Genomic DNA, 17,743 nt, shown 5'->3' on the forward strand with positions numbered 1-17,743 from the left:
CTTCGAACAAGGAGGCGCCCAGGAGGCATCCTGATCAGATGCCCGAACTACCTCAACTGGCCCCTTTGTCGCGAAGGCCCAGCGGCTTTATTCCGAGCTCCCTCTGGATGTCAGAGCTCCTCACCCTATCTCTAAGGCTGAGCCCTGCCACCCCACGGAGGGAATTAATTTCAGCCGTAAACATGTTGTTGTAGAAACCCAAAATACATATATGAACTGGAAATGATCATATTAGGTTCCTTTTAAGGGAACCAATAGGGGAAACTAGCCCCTGTCAGCCCACTGCCATTTACTGTAAGTGTGTTTTTTCCATGCTGCATTGAGTGATAAACATGTTGACACTAACCCAGCTCACCACTGGCCACTCTCAGTGATTCATCTATTGATTTATGGATGTGCTACACAAGCTGCGGTCCCTGCTCTCATCTTCCCACGGGTACCCATCCCACACTAAACTAGTATGACCATGAACCTCTCCACTCTCACCGCGCTCTCCTTCCCTCATCAGAAATCTCTCGCCAATGACAGCCAGGCCTGAGCCAAAAGGACTCCGTCACAACCAGCGGCAATGAGGTTGAGGGAAGATGAAGATGTCGGCGAGTGTTGTGAGAGTCCAGGAGGTGTAGAGCAAATATTCTCACACTTTGCAGCAGCAGACCTCCCAGGGTGTTTTAATTACCGAGATACGTGGTGTGCCTTAAGGCCGTGGACTCTCTCATTTGTAAATATGACGAATCCTGCGAAAACACTACATGCCGCAGCAGATTACATTTTAGACCACAGAAATACCTGGAAGGCACATCACCCTGTAAGGAAGTCAGAAGGAGGATGGCTGCATATTTGTGTGTGTATGTGGGCCCCCCCCCCCCCCCCCCCCCCCAAATGTGTTGTTCACTATGTGTTTTTGGACACCTTCATGAATGCCGTACTGTTTCAGAGGTATGTGATGTCATTGACTCTGACAGGGAGTCGGGAGTGAGAAAGGTACATGAGGATTATTTTCTTTGTGGCACACTTGTTGAACTGTATGCCTTCACAATACAGAGTGCGAGCACGGTGCATGCGCGTCTGTGTTTGCTTTAGTAACATGAGCTGAGTCGGCTGGCTCCACTCCAGTGTTTGAACCTGGATGTTTACATCAGGTGTGTCGGTGTTGAGGTCTTTCTTAACACACTGCTTTTGAGCAGACTGTTTGAATTTTCTCCATTGCAAAGGCTCTCTCTGTGTCTTTGCAATGCGAATGTCAAACACAGCTTTTCAGCGGCGCTCTAGATCGCCTGAATAAATGCTGTCCCAGGTCGTCAGTCATTCCACATACTCAGTTTAACAAATTGAAGTAATTCAAATAAAATTGCACTTAAGTTGGATGTAAATCACTTTGTGCAGCCAAAGGGTCTCATTAGTTTAGATTGAATCAGTGTTGGGTAGTCTGTCTGTCTGAAACAGCGTCTCCAGTAAGAGCCCAGTGGTTACTGGTGGTGGGGATGAGCTGCTGGGACATTCCAACCAAGTCTATGGCATTTTTGACTTCATTAAATTGTTGTCAGTGGCGAGCAGCAGACCGTATGGGGGGAAAAAGAAAGAATAAACATTTTACAAGGGTCCTAAGGCAGATTTAAACACATGTGTTTTAACTTTCAGTTTTTGCTGGGGGCGAATTTGCATTTCCAAAGGCATGACACATCGTATTCTCCCACTAGTACTTGTTGCCCTCTTTGGTTGAGTTGGTTAGGTTTCAGAGTGGAATTTGTTAGGGTTAGGGTATATATCCACAGCAGGTGGGGCATAAATCACCAGGGGGGAAATATGGAGTGAAACAAAGCTGAATAAATATGATTTATGTGTATGGAAAAATCTTATTTATGCTGACTTTTACTTCACTAAAATTCAAGATGGATTCTTTACTAGTTGCTTCACCTGTTGTTAATGACAGATAAAACATTGTAGGGTGGGGGGACACAAACTTTTTTCGGCTTCTGAAGCGGAGTCGAACAGAAAAAGTTTGAGAACCATTAGGTTATGGTAAGAATGCCAAGGTAAGCCAATCAGAGGCAGAGTGAGGCAGAGTAGGGTGGGTCATGCCTTAACTGTCTTAGGAAACGCAAATCGCCTTCTGGACAACCTGCACGGTGCTTCCAGTACAACGTAAAGATAATTTTTACATTACTTAGAGTATTTCAATTCTATACAACCTTATGGTTCTACCTCACTTCATTTCAGAGGCAAATATTGTACTAAACTACGTTCACCTTGTATGTATAGTGACTTTTACTTTTGATACTTTAAAGCCACAGTTATTGGAAATAACTTTGTGTCATATGTGATGAAACTGTCATTATATTCTAAGAGAAGTACATGAGACAGTCTGTGAAAAAAATCATGTCCCTCCACCTCTTCCTTCTGCCTCTAACGGCATTCACTGGAATCACTGTGATGCACTAGAAACAACCAGCTAGAGCTGTGGAGTCTCTAGTGCAGCTGTCAATCATGTCAATTGCTCTGTGAACTGCAGTCAAACTAGGAAGCGCTTATCAAATATGAATCAAGATTATGTAACTGCATTGCCTATTTCTTTCTTATTTCAGATGCTTTAGAAACATATTTTAGTGACCTGTTTACCTGTAGAATGAGAGTTTTTGTAAATAGTTGACAGAAGAAGCAAGCACCGCCAACCAGCCAGACCAGCCTTCTCATTTTACAGCTAAACAGTACACTAAAATATGTTTCTGAAAACATCTGAGGTGAGAAATAGGCAATGCAGTAACAGAATCGTGATTCATATTTGACAGTTTGACTACAGTTCATGAACAGTGTTTGAAAGCTGCATTAGAGATTCCTCAGCTCTGATTGGTTGTTTTGTTGACCTGCGGTAAGGCCATAAGAAGTGCTACAGGTTAAAAGAGGAATGCAGTGACTTTTAACAAAACAAAATTTCTTAAGAAGCCACTGGGGGGCGAACAGGTAAACTTGTTCGGGACGCGTGTTCTGAGCTAAGAGTAAACCAAACTCCAGTGTGCGTCATCTCTTTGGATTTGGCAATCCATTTCCTCTCAAAACCATATATACATATTCACCATACCATAGAAGACTGACAGCATTGTCCATATTTGATCATTATTCCATTCAACAAATTCACTTTTACACACCAATACACGGTTAAAAGCTGTTTGCATCCTGTTCCCCACGCCTGATTCCCATTACATGGAGCTTACCTATATGCCCTTCACACATGAATGCTCCACCCTGTGTTCAGTTTAATAACTGCATGTGTATATTTATATTTTACCTTGTGTTTAGGTAAGGATAAAATAAGCAAAAACTATATTATGACTCCAACAAGTAGGCAGAGGGATATGATTATCTGTTTCATTTAGTTATGTGAATATAGAGACAATTTCAGCAAATATGAAAAAAGTTATTGCTTATAAAAGTTACCAACTACAGCTTTCAGTACATTGTGCTGTTAATACATACCTTTTAATTAAGTAAGATTATAAGTGCAGTGCTTTTACTTGTAGCAGAGTATTTTTGAATTGTTTTATTGCTACTTTTACCAAAGCAAATGGTCTGAAACTTCCTCCACCACTGTGGGTCGTGAACTTGTGCCAGGCCATGGCACATTTGCTACTGGGCCATGAGGAAATGTTATAGTTCAACCAAAAATATTTTTATGTAGCTTTTGCTTGTGCCGCTTTTTTATTCATAAATCCCCCAACAACAGTGTACTGGCTTTTAATTAATCAAAGTGACACACCAGTCTGTTTCATTGTTCAGCAGTACATGAAATATGTGTGGACACAGCCTGATTGTTGCTGAGAGATCTATGTATTTTTCTTATTTAGTGCATAACCACAATGAAAGACAAATAAAGTTGTTTTGTTTTTTTGTTTGGTTTAGTTTTTATGCTCACTCTATCTCTCTTTGTACCGTTTCTCTCTGTCTCCCTCTCTTTCTCTGTCATTTTCAAACTCGCTATCAAGGCAGAGCCCACAAGAAGACAAATGGGATAACTAATAACAAATTGTCAATTTAAAAATAGTATGTGGTGTAAAAAAAAAAGGTTGCTTCAAACTGCTGGGCCACCAGGACACAGAGAGACCATTGAGCCAAGTCTCTCTGCTCTTTTTTTCTCTTTCTTTACCGCTCTCATTAATCCTCCTGGTCTCACTGCCATGGAGAGGAGGACCAAGGAGAGAAGAAGCCTGAGTCAGCAGTGTTGTCCTCCTCCGCACCCCACACATGGCTTTACCACCTCAAACCAAACAAGGGTTGAGACCCAGATCAAAGTTATTAGGGGGTTGCTCTTCCCTTTTTGGTTTTACGTTCTCTTTCTTTCTTGTTCTCTCTGCCCATCTCTCTGAAATCTCAATGTCCTGCCTCAGTTTGGAGTCCTCTGAGAACAGAGTGGGCAGAGCCTCATCCTGACAGCTTTCAGATGCGTGACTCTCTCAGTAGAGAATGGGAAAGCCACTGCCACTCCTATTAACACCCCATCTGCCGATGGATGGTTTAGAGAGTGCGGGCGATGAATCCTAAACACACTGAAACATGATGAGGCCAGTAATTTGGATGCATAGAAGGGCGTGAAGCTGTAATCTTTCCACAGACCAGCAAAGCGATGTTCAACACCATAAAACACAACTTCACACAACATTTCACATTGTATCAGTGGTTACAAAGAGATTCCACAAAACGGTTTGTTTGCGCCTGCTGCGAGGGCACAGTGAAGTGCTGCCATTTTCTCCAGTTTACATTTCGATCAGTTTGTTGTTGTGGATGGGATGTGAAAGGGAAAGACCAATCTGGCCACAAAGTAAACAGAGAGAGGCAGAGAAGTGTCCAAGCTATTTGAGCTATTTGTAACCTCACTTGGAGGTCTGCTTGGCTTCTTACACGAGAGCCAGTCCGTTGTCCTCATCAAGAGAAACCACGAGAGGATTTCTGTGGACGGATATCTCACGAAAGCCCCAGAGCATTAAAGTGAAGCAAAGTATTTTTTGTTTTTTGAGGCGGCAAGAGTTTTTATATCCCTGTAATACACAAAGTGTGCTGTGTGCATGTAAAGCCCAATTTAGAGCACAGATTCACGACAAGGTGAATTAAACCTTAAAATGTGCCAGTCTGCAGTGTTATGAAACCTGTCAGTTCACACCAGTGAGACAAGATGAGACCGTAACGACTCTCTGTACTTCCATTAAAACTGCCAGCTTATCATGTTTTTTTTTTTGTAGCTGGATATGATTCGTAGCATCTTAAAATGTGAATGGGGATAGTGGTAGTGGGATACTTTCTAGAGTTGCATTTAGGGCCTGGAGGTATGGACAGAAATTCATATCTCAGTGTTTTCAGGCTGACTGGCGATGCACAATATATATCTCTGTATTTTCTACAAAGTGGGCTACATGTTCAGCTGCAAGTCAAAGCCACATTTGAGATGTCACAAGCACTTTTATGAAAGCAGACTGTGATCAAAATTAAATGCAAAGACAGGGATTTTTTCCCTGTTTTAAAAATATACAGCTGCACAATATGTAAAGGAAAAATTATATAAATAGCAGGGCTGTACATTAACATTTTTGCACACAGCACTGGAGCTACAGAGGTTTAAAGGTTTGCAGAACAGCAGGACACAAAAGTATCGAGTAGGCCTATATCCATTGTAGTTTGACAGAATTAACAATATCGGGGGAATAAAAAGTCATTTTCCATCTGCTGGCCTTTCAAATGAATCTAGTGCTGGAAAATGATTTAAGTCTTTTTATTTATTTAAACTGTTAATCTTATTTATGCACAGAGCATCAGCGGCAGAGGGAGGGAAGGCGCCAGAGACACTTTGTCTGCTTTATATACGTCTTGCATATGAAACGTTTGTGTTGTTGCTGTATTTTTTAAACCCGTCTGTCGCCTCCATCCAGGCGCTGTCTCCATGTCTCACAGTAGACTACAACTACCAAGAAGAACGGCGACGTGCTATGATCCACCTCACGCACAAATTAGCAGTGCAGCGCTGGATTGCACATGTGCTGCAGTCATTTAATTCATCTCACAGACTGATTTAGCGTAGCATGTGCAACATAGCAGCGCTGTGTCTCTGTTGCTGGAGAACTTGTGAGTGATTGAGTGGGGTGGAGCTGTGAGGAGAGAGAAGAGATGCACACTGATATGCGTTGTGTAATGCAACCTGACCCAATATCAATATAAACGGTGTTGTCTATATTTATATCTTGCTTAAAAATATATTGATATATTGTACATAGTGGTTATGTCGCCCAGGTCTAATTGCAACTCTAGTGAGCGATGAAACGGTGAAAAACAAGAGGGTTGACAATTTGAAGCATCCATGTGAGTCGGGCATTCATTGTAAAGGATTGAGCCCGATTCTGACCCAATTTTTGAGACTCATTTTGGAGTTGGACTGAAATTAAGGGGGAAAACAAGGACCGATCAAGTGTGATCAACTGCTCCTGACTGGCCGTCGGATGTTTGGATGAATGACATTGAATAGAAGCAGAGATACAAGTCGACTCCTCAAAGTCACTGCTTCTTTCTCACTCAGTCAATTGTACATTGTAGCCTACACCCAGCTAGACACAGACAGAGTCAAAACTTGAACTGACCCGTTTTTGCAGAAATGGACCTTTAAACCTTTTTTTGGGATGTCTGTCGTTACATTATTATGAACTACACTTCCGCTAGTAAACAAACTTCTACCTGCCTGCAGCCCCAGAGCTTTGAAAAGAATCTTTGTATTGTCTATTTTACACGAACAGTGTGAGCACTTGGGTCGTGGCTTGATGATCAGATCGCACAGTGTGAACACAAAACGTGTGCTTTGGTTTACATTTCAGACAATTTACACGCACAGTAGGAGTTGGAATTAAATAACATCTTTAAGCCGGGCTCAAATCGTACAGTGTATGCTTAGCTTTACTTACCAGTAACACCCAGCTGTTGTGTCATGTGACAAAGGGCTGTTTGTTTGTTGATTTCATAAGTAAACTTGAAAGGCTTGTGTCATACAGACACGGCTGTTCCTCAAACAAACTGATGAGGTAAGCCTCTACATCCACAACTTGATGTACCTACATGCCCACCATCCTTCCGAGGATCCAGCCCCTGAGCTGGGACACAGCTCATGTGTGTCCACTGGTGTCTTGGTTCCACCCATGGCAGCGTAGTTGAGTGGGGCTGGCTCATCCCTGTGGCCAGCACTGAACTGTGTTCTCCCCTAGCCAGGTGGGGTAAATATAGGCCCTAATTACAGCTCTGCTCTTGCTGTATTTATGGGAAATAAGACTGTGCAGGGTAATTAAGGTCTTGGACAGGAGTAACAGTATATACTGCATCTGTAATCAGTGCAAGTGTGTATGTATGTGCACGAGCATGCAGACGGTTGTATTTAGGTAGCTGGCACACGGGGAGAGTGCATGTCCGTACATGTGGCATCATTTTGCTCCTTGTCCCACCACTGAAGAGCAGATTGGATTTCAGATTTCACTTTTGTTTTGTTCTCTGTTTCATTTATGAATTGTAAATATTAAATCAGCAACTTGTTGATTAATCTAAAGTACACATCAGGGCACTTCTGTTAACATATAAGTTGTCTCATCAGTGTGACAGATCTTTTTAAATAATGAGAAATGAACCCAGATCAGATACAGAGCACAAACTGTGCAAGGATAACAACGTGATGAATCATCAAACACCAAATATGAAAATTATATTTAGCATTAAAGCTGTGTTTTACCCTCCTTGCTATTCTGGATTCTGCCCTCCCTGCATCCCCATAGTGGCCTCTTGTTTTCAGATGAGTTTCTTTCTCGTCTCCGTGTAGTTAGGCCTCCGCCCTGCCTTCCTGCACCGAGCTACCCGCCTGCTCAGATCCAGCACAAAGAGAGAAAAAAGGCAGGCACAATTGCAGACCTGATTCTAATGGGACAAGTTGTTTTGTGGATGTAAGGACACGTGCTGTAGCGAGTGTTTGTGTCTCCTCTCTCCTGTCGTATTGTATCTTTTGATCTATCCCCAAAGTCTGTGTATTTGCTGAGTGTGTGGTTCTGTATGTGAGTGTGTGTCTGTGTGTATATACCATGTGTGCTTCAAATTACAGTGCTGAAAATACCCCTCATAGTTTTGGGCCAGTGCTGGCCGTAGAGCTGTCGATCTGCGGTCGCTGGTAGAGGAGGGAGACAGGAAAAGGGAATAGTTTGCTGGACTTGGGGGCCAGATTCCTCTTTTTCAGCTCAAGCTTCTGCTGCTTTGGGTGAAATTAGAGAGGACCACGGGCTGGAATGGGTTTGGACTTGAGGAGAGAGCGCTGGGCAGGGCCAAGGAAAAGCACAGTGGTTTCACTGCTATAGGTGGCTGAGAGCAGCCACTCATACCATCTTTTATATCCTGCTATAAATTACACAGACTGGACTCCCTGGTAGGTGTGTGTGTGTGTGTGTGTGTGTGTGTGTGTGTGTGTGTGTGTGTGTGTGTGCGCGCACATGTTTATACGCCTCCATACTCATCATCACAGCCAAAATAAACTACATTTAAACTACATTTATACGTCTGTGTTATCTATGTCTCTTTGAATTCTTATAATTGGAATAGTGTGTGTGTGTGTGTGTGTGTGTGTGTGTGTTTTTGAGAAGTGGAGGATGTGAGTAAATGTAAGTAAATACTTAATAGTCCGTAAGTCAGTTGATAGTTCATTAGTATTAAGTTTTAAGATTTCTTATTACAGGCAGAATAAACTATAAACTGTTAAATAGTTAGCAAGGTTAGTTAGTTATTTAGTGGTCAGTAAGTAAGTTAATATTTAATTAATAATCAGAAATTAAATTTGTAATAATTGTTAGGCTAATAATTAGTAAGTTATTTTTTCATAGTGAATAAGTCAGTATGTTAGTTACTAGTAAGTTAGTGGTAGTTAGTAGGTAACAGTTTGTTAGTAGTAAGTTTTGGTTCATAGTCAGTACATTAGTTAATTAATAGTTAATAGTCAGTACCGTAGTTAGTGTGTCAGTAGCTTAGTTAAGAGTTTAACAGTCAGTAAGTTGGTTAATTAGTAGGTAATGGTCAATTATGTAGTTATTAATAGAGAGTTAATTATTATTATTAATAGTTTAATAATTAATACGTTAGTTAGTTAGTTAATAATATGTTAATTACTTAATACCTAAAGGTCAGTAACGTAGCTAATAGTTTGTTAGTAGTTAATAGTCAGTGAGTTAGTCAGTAACTTAGTTAATAGAAAATTAGTTAATAGTCAATAATTTAGTACCCTGATAATTAGTAGCAAATATTAACTTAGTTAATAGTTTGTTAATACTAAATTGGTTAGTTAATAGTCAGGACTTTAGTTGATAGTTAATAGTCAGTGACTTACTTACATAATAGTTACTTAATAGTCAGTAAGATGCTTAGTTAATAGTTAATAGTAAATTAGATCATTAATAATAACTTAGTTAATAGTAAGTTAATAGTAAATTAATAGCCAGTAAGTTAGTTAATATTCAGTAGATGGTCCGTACTACTCAGAAAGTTAATTTGTAGTAATAGTTAGCAGAAATATTAGCAAGTTATTTTGTTCATTGTGAGTAAGTCTGTATGTTAGTTACTAGTAAGTTATTAGTAAATACTTACTTAATAGTCAGTAACTTAGTTGATAGTTCGTTAGTGGTAAGTTTTGGTTTATAGTCAACAAATTAATTAACTAATAGTTAATGGTCAGTACCATAATTAATATTCAATAAGTCAGTCAGTGAAGAGTCAGTAACTCAGTTAATAGTTTTTTAACAGTCAGTAAACTGGTTAGTTAATAGTCAATGGTCTGTAATTTAGTTATTAGTTAATAGTGAGTTAATATTTAGTGAATCAGCAAGTTAATTTGTTAATAGTTTAATAACTAGTAAGTTAGTTTAGTCAGTAGGTTGAGTAATGGTTGATAGGTCGTTAATAAGTTAATAACATAATCAGTAACTTAGTAGTTAGTTAATTTATAATTAGTTAATAGTCAGTTAATAGTCAATAATGTAGTACTTTGATAGTCATAAATAGTAACTTAGTTAATAGTTTGCTAATACTAAGTTAGTTGATGGTTAATAGTCAGTGACTAAATTACATAATAGCCACCTAATGGTCACTAAGTTTCTTAGTTAATAGTCAGTAAATTAGATTGTTAATAGTAAATAATTTAAATAGTATGTTAATTAGTTAATAGTCAGTTAGTCAATAGATAATAGTCACTAAGTTGTAAATCCGTGTATACAAACATGTAGTGTTGGAATGATTTGTTTATTAATCAATGAACAGGAAATAAATCTCCCAAAGGTTTCATAACCAATTCATTGTTTACTGTAAGATAATCATTTGTTTTAGACTAAGTTCTCAATAGACATTTCATGGAGTAATTGATTTAAATTGAAATAACAATATACATTTTAATTAAATAATCATTGGCTTCAGGCCTGCAGACATCAGTCTCTTACAAGACGATGTGAGCCACAGGTTGAGGAGGGCAAGCTAAAGCTTCATCCTTCAGAGTTCAAAAGAGTATCATATGAAATGTTTAATTTATATAAAATATGCCAATACAGATGCAGAAATCCCCCCTCAGTCGCAAAAATGCTCAGTATTCTGCTGTACCAACAAATTATTTCTTCTCACATAATGTCCATGCTTGCCAAAGAATGAGCTTTGAATACTTCCCGCAGAATGAAACTTGTTTAGATTTTGGTGAATGTCTAGTACTAACACCACAGGGATATGGAGTCAACATTATGAAACGTGAAAAATAATGTCGGTAAAGAATGGGAGCTCATTCCAAGAATATGTCACGGCCTTACTCGGTGCTGAGCTCCTCATTCCAGCTACAAAAGCTGCATAATTTTACCTGAAACCGAGCCAAAAATGCTTCTGTGTTTTGAAAACTATTCATGTAGCCAACATACGCGATCATGCTTGTTGGCTGGAACAAGACCATTCATGATAACATGATTTAATGGCCAGTCTTTCATACACTGTTCCTGCATGTGTAGTGTGGCTGTTAAACACAGATTCTTACTGCTGAATATGTGTTCAACATCAGTTTCTCTTTCCAAATGTAAACATGACATAGCAGAAATATTCCTCTGTACGCACAGCGGCATTCTCCTCATAACATTTAACACAGCAGTGCAAGATAACACATAAACAGTTTTTGCAAATGTTGACAGTGACATAGCAACGCTGATGCACTCACATCCTCCCTGCTTGTAGAAATCTCAGTCCTTATGGACGAAGACAAAATAAACACCTGGCAAGAAACATGTCTTTTATTGTGCAAAGGTCAAACTGCTAATTAGTAGTTTGAGCCCCTCTAATTGTTTTAATCCCTTTGACCTTTGACCTTCTAATGGCAAATAATAATGCACCTTATATCACCTCTTATTAGCCAGAGCTTGGTTTGACATTTTAAACTGCTTTGCTGCATTTATTTATGTGTTTAAAAAAGTTAATTTCTGTTTCTGTATTAGCGTCGTCTTTTCTGCCCCTCTGTGCCCTCTGTCAGTGGCGCCGGCAGGCTTATTTTTCATAGTATGCACATGAAATACAGCCGCCCGTCCACTTGTAGGGTACCTTTAACACATAGGTTCCCATGCATGGACATAAGCAGTCTACTCAGTGAGCGGGCAAGAGATTAACATTAATATTACTGACACAACACCACCATAAAACTGATTAGCCTACCTCTGGCCTGTGACATGTGCACCAAACAACGACAGCCAAAAAATGCATCTCAGGCACATTCATCAGTGAAAAAGAACCCAAAGACCTGATCTGTTGCTTCTGTCACAGTTTTATTTTCAAGTCCGGATGATGAATCATTGAAAAAATGTACGCACAGTGTGTACAGGATCATTGCTGCCAGCGCCACTGCCCTCTCTGACCCCATTTTCTCACTCGTGTTGTTTGTCTCTTTCTATAAATTCACCCTCTTTCCCAAACACCCCAGTGCATGGTGCATTGTTCCTGTAAATTTCTCCATCTGACCCTGCTGGGTTCAGGACCTGGTAATAGCCGGTGATTAACTCGGCCCAGATGTTGTGCCCCCGCTGCTTCTCTTCTGTCTTTCTTCTCCTCTCTCTCCATCTCTCAGCTCCCTGTGTTACTGGCCGCCCCTCTGCCAGCGTTCATTATATTTTGAGTGATTCTGGCAGAGCTGAGAGGAGTCTTTCCTAATGAGGGAACAGGATTTTTGCTGTCCTGGACAGCTCAGCAAAACAGTGGCGTAGAATCTGGTTCTTCCATTGCTGCGCTGGATGGAGTCTGTCTCAGTTACAATTGATGCACCAATGCTTTAGTTTTTGTGACTTAACTCCTCAACGTGCTTATTTTCTTTGTAAACTAAGAGATAAACTTGCCCTGGGTTTGGTTTGATGTCATGTTTGAATTACATTTTGTGTGTGTGGGTATAAACATAAGGATGGGTTAATGAGTGTCGGTCAGTTTGGTCGCTGGAGGGGGCTGAGGGGGTCAAGAAGTGCAGGGTGGAAAGAGATGGGGATTTGTTGGGATGATATTTGAAGTTTAAAGAGTTTTTTGCTGCTTTAGCAACAGAGTTTGTCTTTGTGTGTGTGCAATTGTTTGTGGGTGTGTGCTCTGGGGCTAGTGCTGAAGTATTTCTTTGGAGGAAAGGGGCAACAGAAGGTGCCAGCTGGCAGCGACAGAGTTCTTTGCTCACATGTGTGTGTTGTTTGTGAGCGTAGGCCTCATTAGTGTGCTGGCTGCTATGGGACTCGACTAATTATGGCCCTACGCACACATGTGGGTGACACCTGGAGCCAGAAATTGATGACGATTAGCTGTTTCTCCCGCTGCATCCTGAGAGTGACGAGACGTGATCATGGGAATTAGTGTCTTCTTCAGCTGACGGTCATATTTTGTCTAATTCTTACTGCATTTTCTCAGAGTTGAAGCTGGAAGAAGAAAGATTCAGTAATGAATTAATCATTGTTTCTTGTTAAATGAGATCAGTTTACATGGGAGTCACTTGTTTTGGGAAGTTGTCATCATTTTTGAATGGGAGAAAAAACTCATTGATTGATTTAGTGTAAGTAATTAATAATAACATTGACATCAGCACAGTTTCAGCATCTCTTGGCTCTCATGTGACTTCACCTCCGTTTGCCCTCTTCATCCCTACTTTACTTTTCAGGAACTAAAATGTGGCTTTAATCACCCTCTGTACTGCGCTGTTTAAACCATCCATTTAATTTAAAACAAGCAAATTGTTTCTGTCTTTGCTTTAGACGTAGCCAAAGTCTCCTGGAGGTATGACAAAAGCACAGAGAATTCAGCCTTTTTCGGGCCTTTTCGCAGCCAGAACAGCAGAATGAGGTGTGAACTGGCTTGTTGTTGATCTTCTCTACCCTGTGCTGTATTGCAAATGATCAATTACTGTTGTTTGTTGGTTAAGTGTGTGGTTTTGTGGCATGCAAGCAGCTGAAGGCAGCAGGCACTGTTTTTGTGTGAATTGATGTTTGTCTTAAGGGCTTTGAGAACACCAAGCCAGTGGTTGGCCGTTGGTCAATGAAGGGCTGCTGGTGAGCGTGTTCCGATCTAGTTTTTGCAGCGTGTCGGGCACCGTTGGCATGAGTTGGCCCTTGTTGGCCCTTGTTGGCCCTTGTTGCCTGTTTTTTGGCTGATTCAGCATGTTAAATGTGGGTCAAAGCTGGGGAGCCCATTGGTGAGAGATATCACTCTGATAGGCTCTGTGCACGGCAAGGGAAACAGAGGTGAGGTTGCCGGGTACACACTACACAGTGTCAGCCCGATTATAGCCCAACGCAGCATCTAGAGGTGTCAGCTTGGATTGTGAACAACAACGAGTGTCGTACGCCGTAATCCATCATTTTAGCTCATGTAGTGTGCATAGTAGACGACAACCGACACCACGCCTGGGACGCCTCACCACGTCCAGACAGAAAGCCTAGCATGTTTGATTTTCTTTTTGTCGTTCACGACTGCTCCTGTCACAGCCGTCACTTTGACCAATAGAAACAAAGAGCGATCTGCTGCTGTAGACAACTGTATGTCAACAACACCCCAGCTATTTTGATATTGCCTCTCGGGATGTTACCACACAGAGTAAAAAAGGAAAAACGATGGCGTCAAACAGCAGAGGCACTTTAGCAAACCGGGAGCACTGCCATTAGCATTAAGCTAGCAAAGAATATCATTTCCTTATAATGGAGGATATAAAGAAATAAAATTCACAAATAGTGGCTTTTACTTACCACAACTGAAGAGGCTACCAGCTTCATTTGAAACAGACTACATTATAAACGGCCCGTTATTCATTATTCCCTCTGTACTTTTATATTTTTTACTTTTTATCCGCTCCTGTTTGCCTTGATAAAATTAATGCATCGCACCATCATTTCAAAGTCAACACTTCCTGTATCTGTATAAAATTAAAAGCCCCTTATAATTTCGGCTGAGAGAATCCCTTCAGTTTCTAAAAAGGCTTTTATTGTGAAACATTTGCAGGAACTTGTTGGGGAGGATTCAGTGACTTGCATAGTTTGTATGCTGTACTTCAAATGTAGCTCCTGACATCTGGTGGGACTTTCTTTTATGTTTCTACAGTAACTTTTTGGCTGCCACATGAACAGCCACAGCGACTGAAATGATAATAATAGTAATAAAAATTGGCCAAGAATAACCCGATTACATCACAAACGTCGTGACAGACGACGGCAGATAATTGGTGTGGACCATCATGTAGTCTATCATGTCTGCCGGCCAAGTCACAGCACAATTTTATGACTCCACGATCGCCTAATCTGACATAATGACCGTTGGAACAGACAAAAATGTCGTGTAGTGTGAACCCCGCATAAAGGCAAGAGGGCATGAAATCGAAACAGACTTGTTATATCAAGTAAGATTATTATTTCGCCATTGAGCTCTTTCGCAGAAAAGGCCCGTAATTGTTTGTTTTATTGTTCGCGGGCATCCTTTGTTCTTTCAGCTTTGGGTTGTCTTATTAATGGCTAAGCAGCGTCATGAATCTGTCCTGTCCTTGGATGTAAAAGAAGAACTGGATACTTTGTTGAGGCAGGCCACTGCTCATTCCTATGAATGTTCCTCAGTGGTGTATGAATTCAAAAAAAGCTTTGTTTCTGCGTTATGAAATTACCTGAAGGCTTAGGGAGGCTGAGCATGGCCAAATGCGGCTGAGTGTCTGAGTGTGGCTGAACGACTAACTTCTGCTGGCCAAATGGCTAACTTCCAATTTAAATTTAATTAGTTGTGTGGCTCTTCTAGACGTTTGAAATGGACCAAATGGATTCAATCCTGATAGTGAAAAAAGTCATTTTGCAGGGATTGTGATACTCAAAAAAAAGAATTATCCACTGATTTGCAGACGTCTCTTTCACAATGTAAATCTATAGGGAAGTCTTTTTGGGCCCCATGGCATCACATGATGGATCTGGATGGTGTAATTCCACTTTTGACCACTATGTGAAATTGACTTTAAAGCGTGGCGCTGTTCCAGGGGGTTTGGTTCTGTCTGTTTTTTGCTTTCCCTTTTCAAATGCCGAATAAAGACTGCGTCCATCTGTTCCTGTGGAGAGTTATTTCCTCTCATCCTCCTCTTCTGAGCTGACGCTTGGTTGTAGTTTCTTCCAATGCGTTTATGTGCAACTGTTTGGCTGAGACACAGGTGACATGATGCAATGCAACAGTCTGCATCCATCGCCACTAGTTATTTGATGTCGGTTTGGTGTGTCTGGGCCATAAGGGTATTGATCAAATAGGATAGTGTTGGTCATCAAAGTGAAGCAGAAGTAGATCTGTCAGACTGTCAGATGATATCTACATATCCATCCATGTACAGTAGGCCCTCAAAGGATGGAGCGAGAACATGACACAGCTGAGACCAATCTCAGAGAGCCCTGAGGGAAATAAAGTGCAGTGTGCGCTCCATCCGTGGCCAGGCTGGTTGACCTGGGTTTGACCAAACGCTAGTGCTGTTTGCATTATCCTGTTATTTTCCATATGCCTGCTTAGAGGTCAGACGGTGATGCTGCATGTGAGAGGTGAAAGTTTTAAGATGGACCGCCTGATAAATTCATGCTGTACTTTTTTAAGTTCGACAACTTAACTGGCGAGCATGCTCCCACAGGAAAATAAAAGACTTCTTGGCGACTAACAGAGTCTTATGTTCTTGTTTTCAAGGATGCAAAGCCACGTTGTTAGGCCTATCATTTTAAACATGCAAAATTGAAAAATGATGTCTGACATTGATTACTGTAAACCATTTATTGGCTATTGCCTGGTATTTGATTTGGTCTACAAATGATTGTATGCGCAAGAGTTTCCATTATTTCAGCAGTCATTTGCAATTATTAGCGATAGCCAATGCACTTTGCAGCTTTCAGAACTTATGTTAGTTTAATTCTTTACCACATGCTTGTTGAAAGAAACGTCAAAGTCATCATATTGTAAAGAAAAAAGATTGCATAATTAAAGATAATTGGCAGTATAAAAGAACAGATCAAGCTGAATAACAGCAAAGTGTTTTGTTACTGAAATCTAACAAATCCCAGCCATAAATCATTGGTGAAGTGTAAATATTGCTGATTTGATTATCAAATTAAACTCTTATTAAACTTAATTTGTATTTTACCAGTCCTATTCACATGGGACTAATATTAACTGGGGACTACATATGATTTATAATCATTGTGGAAGACATCTGTAATCTCAAACTTAGGGGGGTAATTAAAACCACGAGGTAAAACTGCTCCCATGCAAATAGGCCCCTTGACTATATTATATAATCTCAATTACGTATGACTGATTGTAATTATATTGACTCATCCACGATCAGTGTTAATTTGCATATTTGTTAGTCAGCCTTCTATTTATGAACCTTGAAGTAAATACGCTTTTAAAGGGGGATGTTTAGAACTGGTTTAGTGCAGTTGAGGCACAGCAGCATACCTGCATTGGCGCTGAATGTTTTTCTTCTCTGCACACTCTTTCTGTGAGCATAGGGGCCCTGAAATCTGGCTCGCACATGTCTTATAAATGCCACATCCCTTCCCAAAAGAGAGCCAACTTAGGTCATCTTTTACTAATTGGGCTTCTTAAGACAACAGGTTCTGCCACAATTTGTGGTTTCATGCAAGAGTTAAATAGTTCTCCCTGAGTGGAGCTGTTGAGCGTTGGGGTAAAGTTAGCGTTGGAGGTCCTGTCGTAGTTGGGAATTCTCAGCAGAGCAGCGCGAACAGCGGCAGGAGGTTGAGCTGTTTGTTAGCATAGTGAAGATGAGGTAATTAATCAAGCTGTCCGTCAGCTGCCTCACGCCCTGCTGCTGCAAATAGAGTGTGCCAGGGGTCAACACTTGGGCTGTGGGCATTGAAATGATACTCAGTGTTTAGAAGATATAAGCTTCAGCATTGGCTACATATTGTACACAGTTGTGTCCCCGTAGGCTAACACCTGCTGCTGTAATTATAATCACATTAAACTTGTTTTTCCACCATTTGTTACAGAATTAAGCTTTGATATGAAAGACTTCTCACGTCCTTGAAGTGGGTGCAGGAAAGTTCCAATATCACACTTTGATTACAGCAAACAAATAGAAGATTAGGAGAGGATTGTAAAACAAAAGAATAGCCTCCAGTATTTACACAGGGCGAAGGATTCCATTATTATACACATATGACATGAACATGACATGCCTTCCACACATGTG

At 40.6% G+C, this 17,743-nt stretch overlaps 1 protein-coding gene across 1 annotated transcript in view; it reads left to right on the plus strand.

Moving 5' to 3' along the window:
• Positions 1-17,743, plus strand: part of coro7 (coronin 7) — a 156,787-nt gene that overhangs the window by 15,932 nt on the left and 123,112 nt on the right. The window lies entirely within an intron of this gene.

This window comes from Epinephelus lanceolatus, chromosome 18, assembly GCF_041903045.1.
Source record: "Epinephelus lanceolatus isolate andai-2023 chromosome 18, ASM4190304v1, whole genome shotgun sequence".
Taxonomy (NCBI): Eukaryota; Metazoa; Chordata; class Actinopteri; order Perciformes; family Serranidae; genus Epinephelus; species Epinephelus lanceolatus.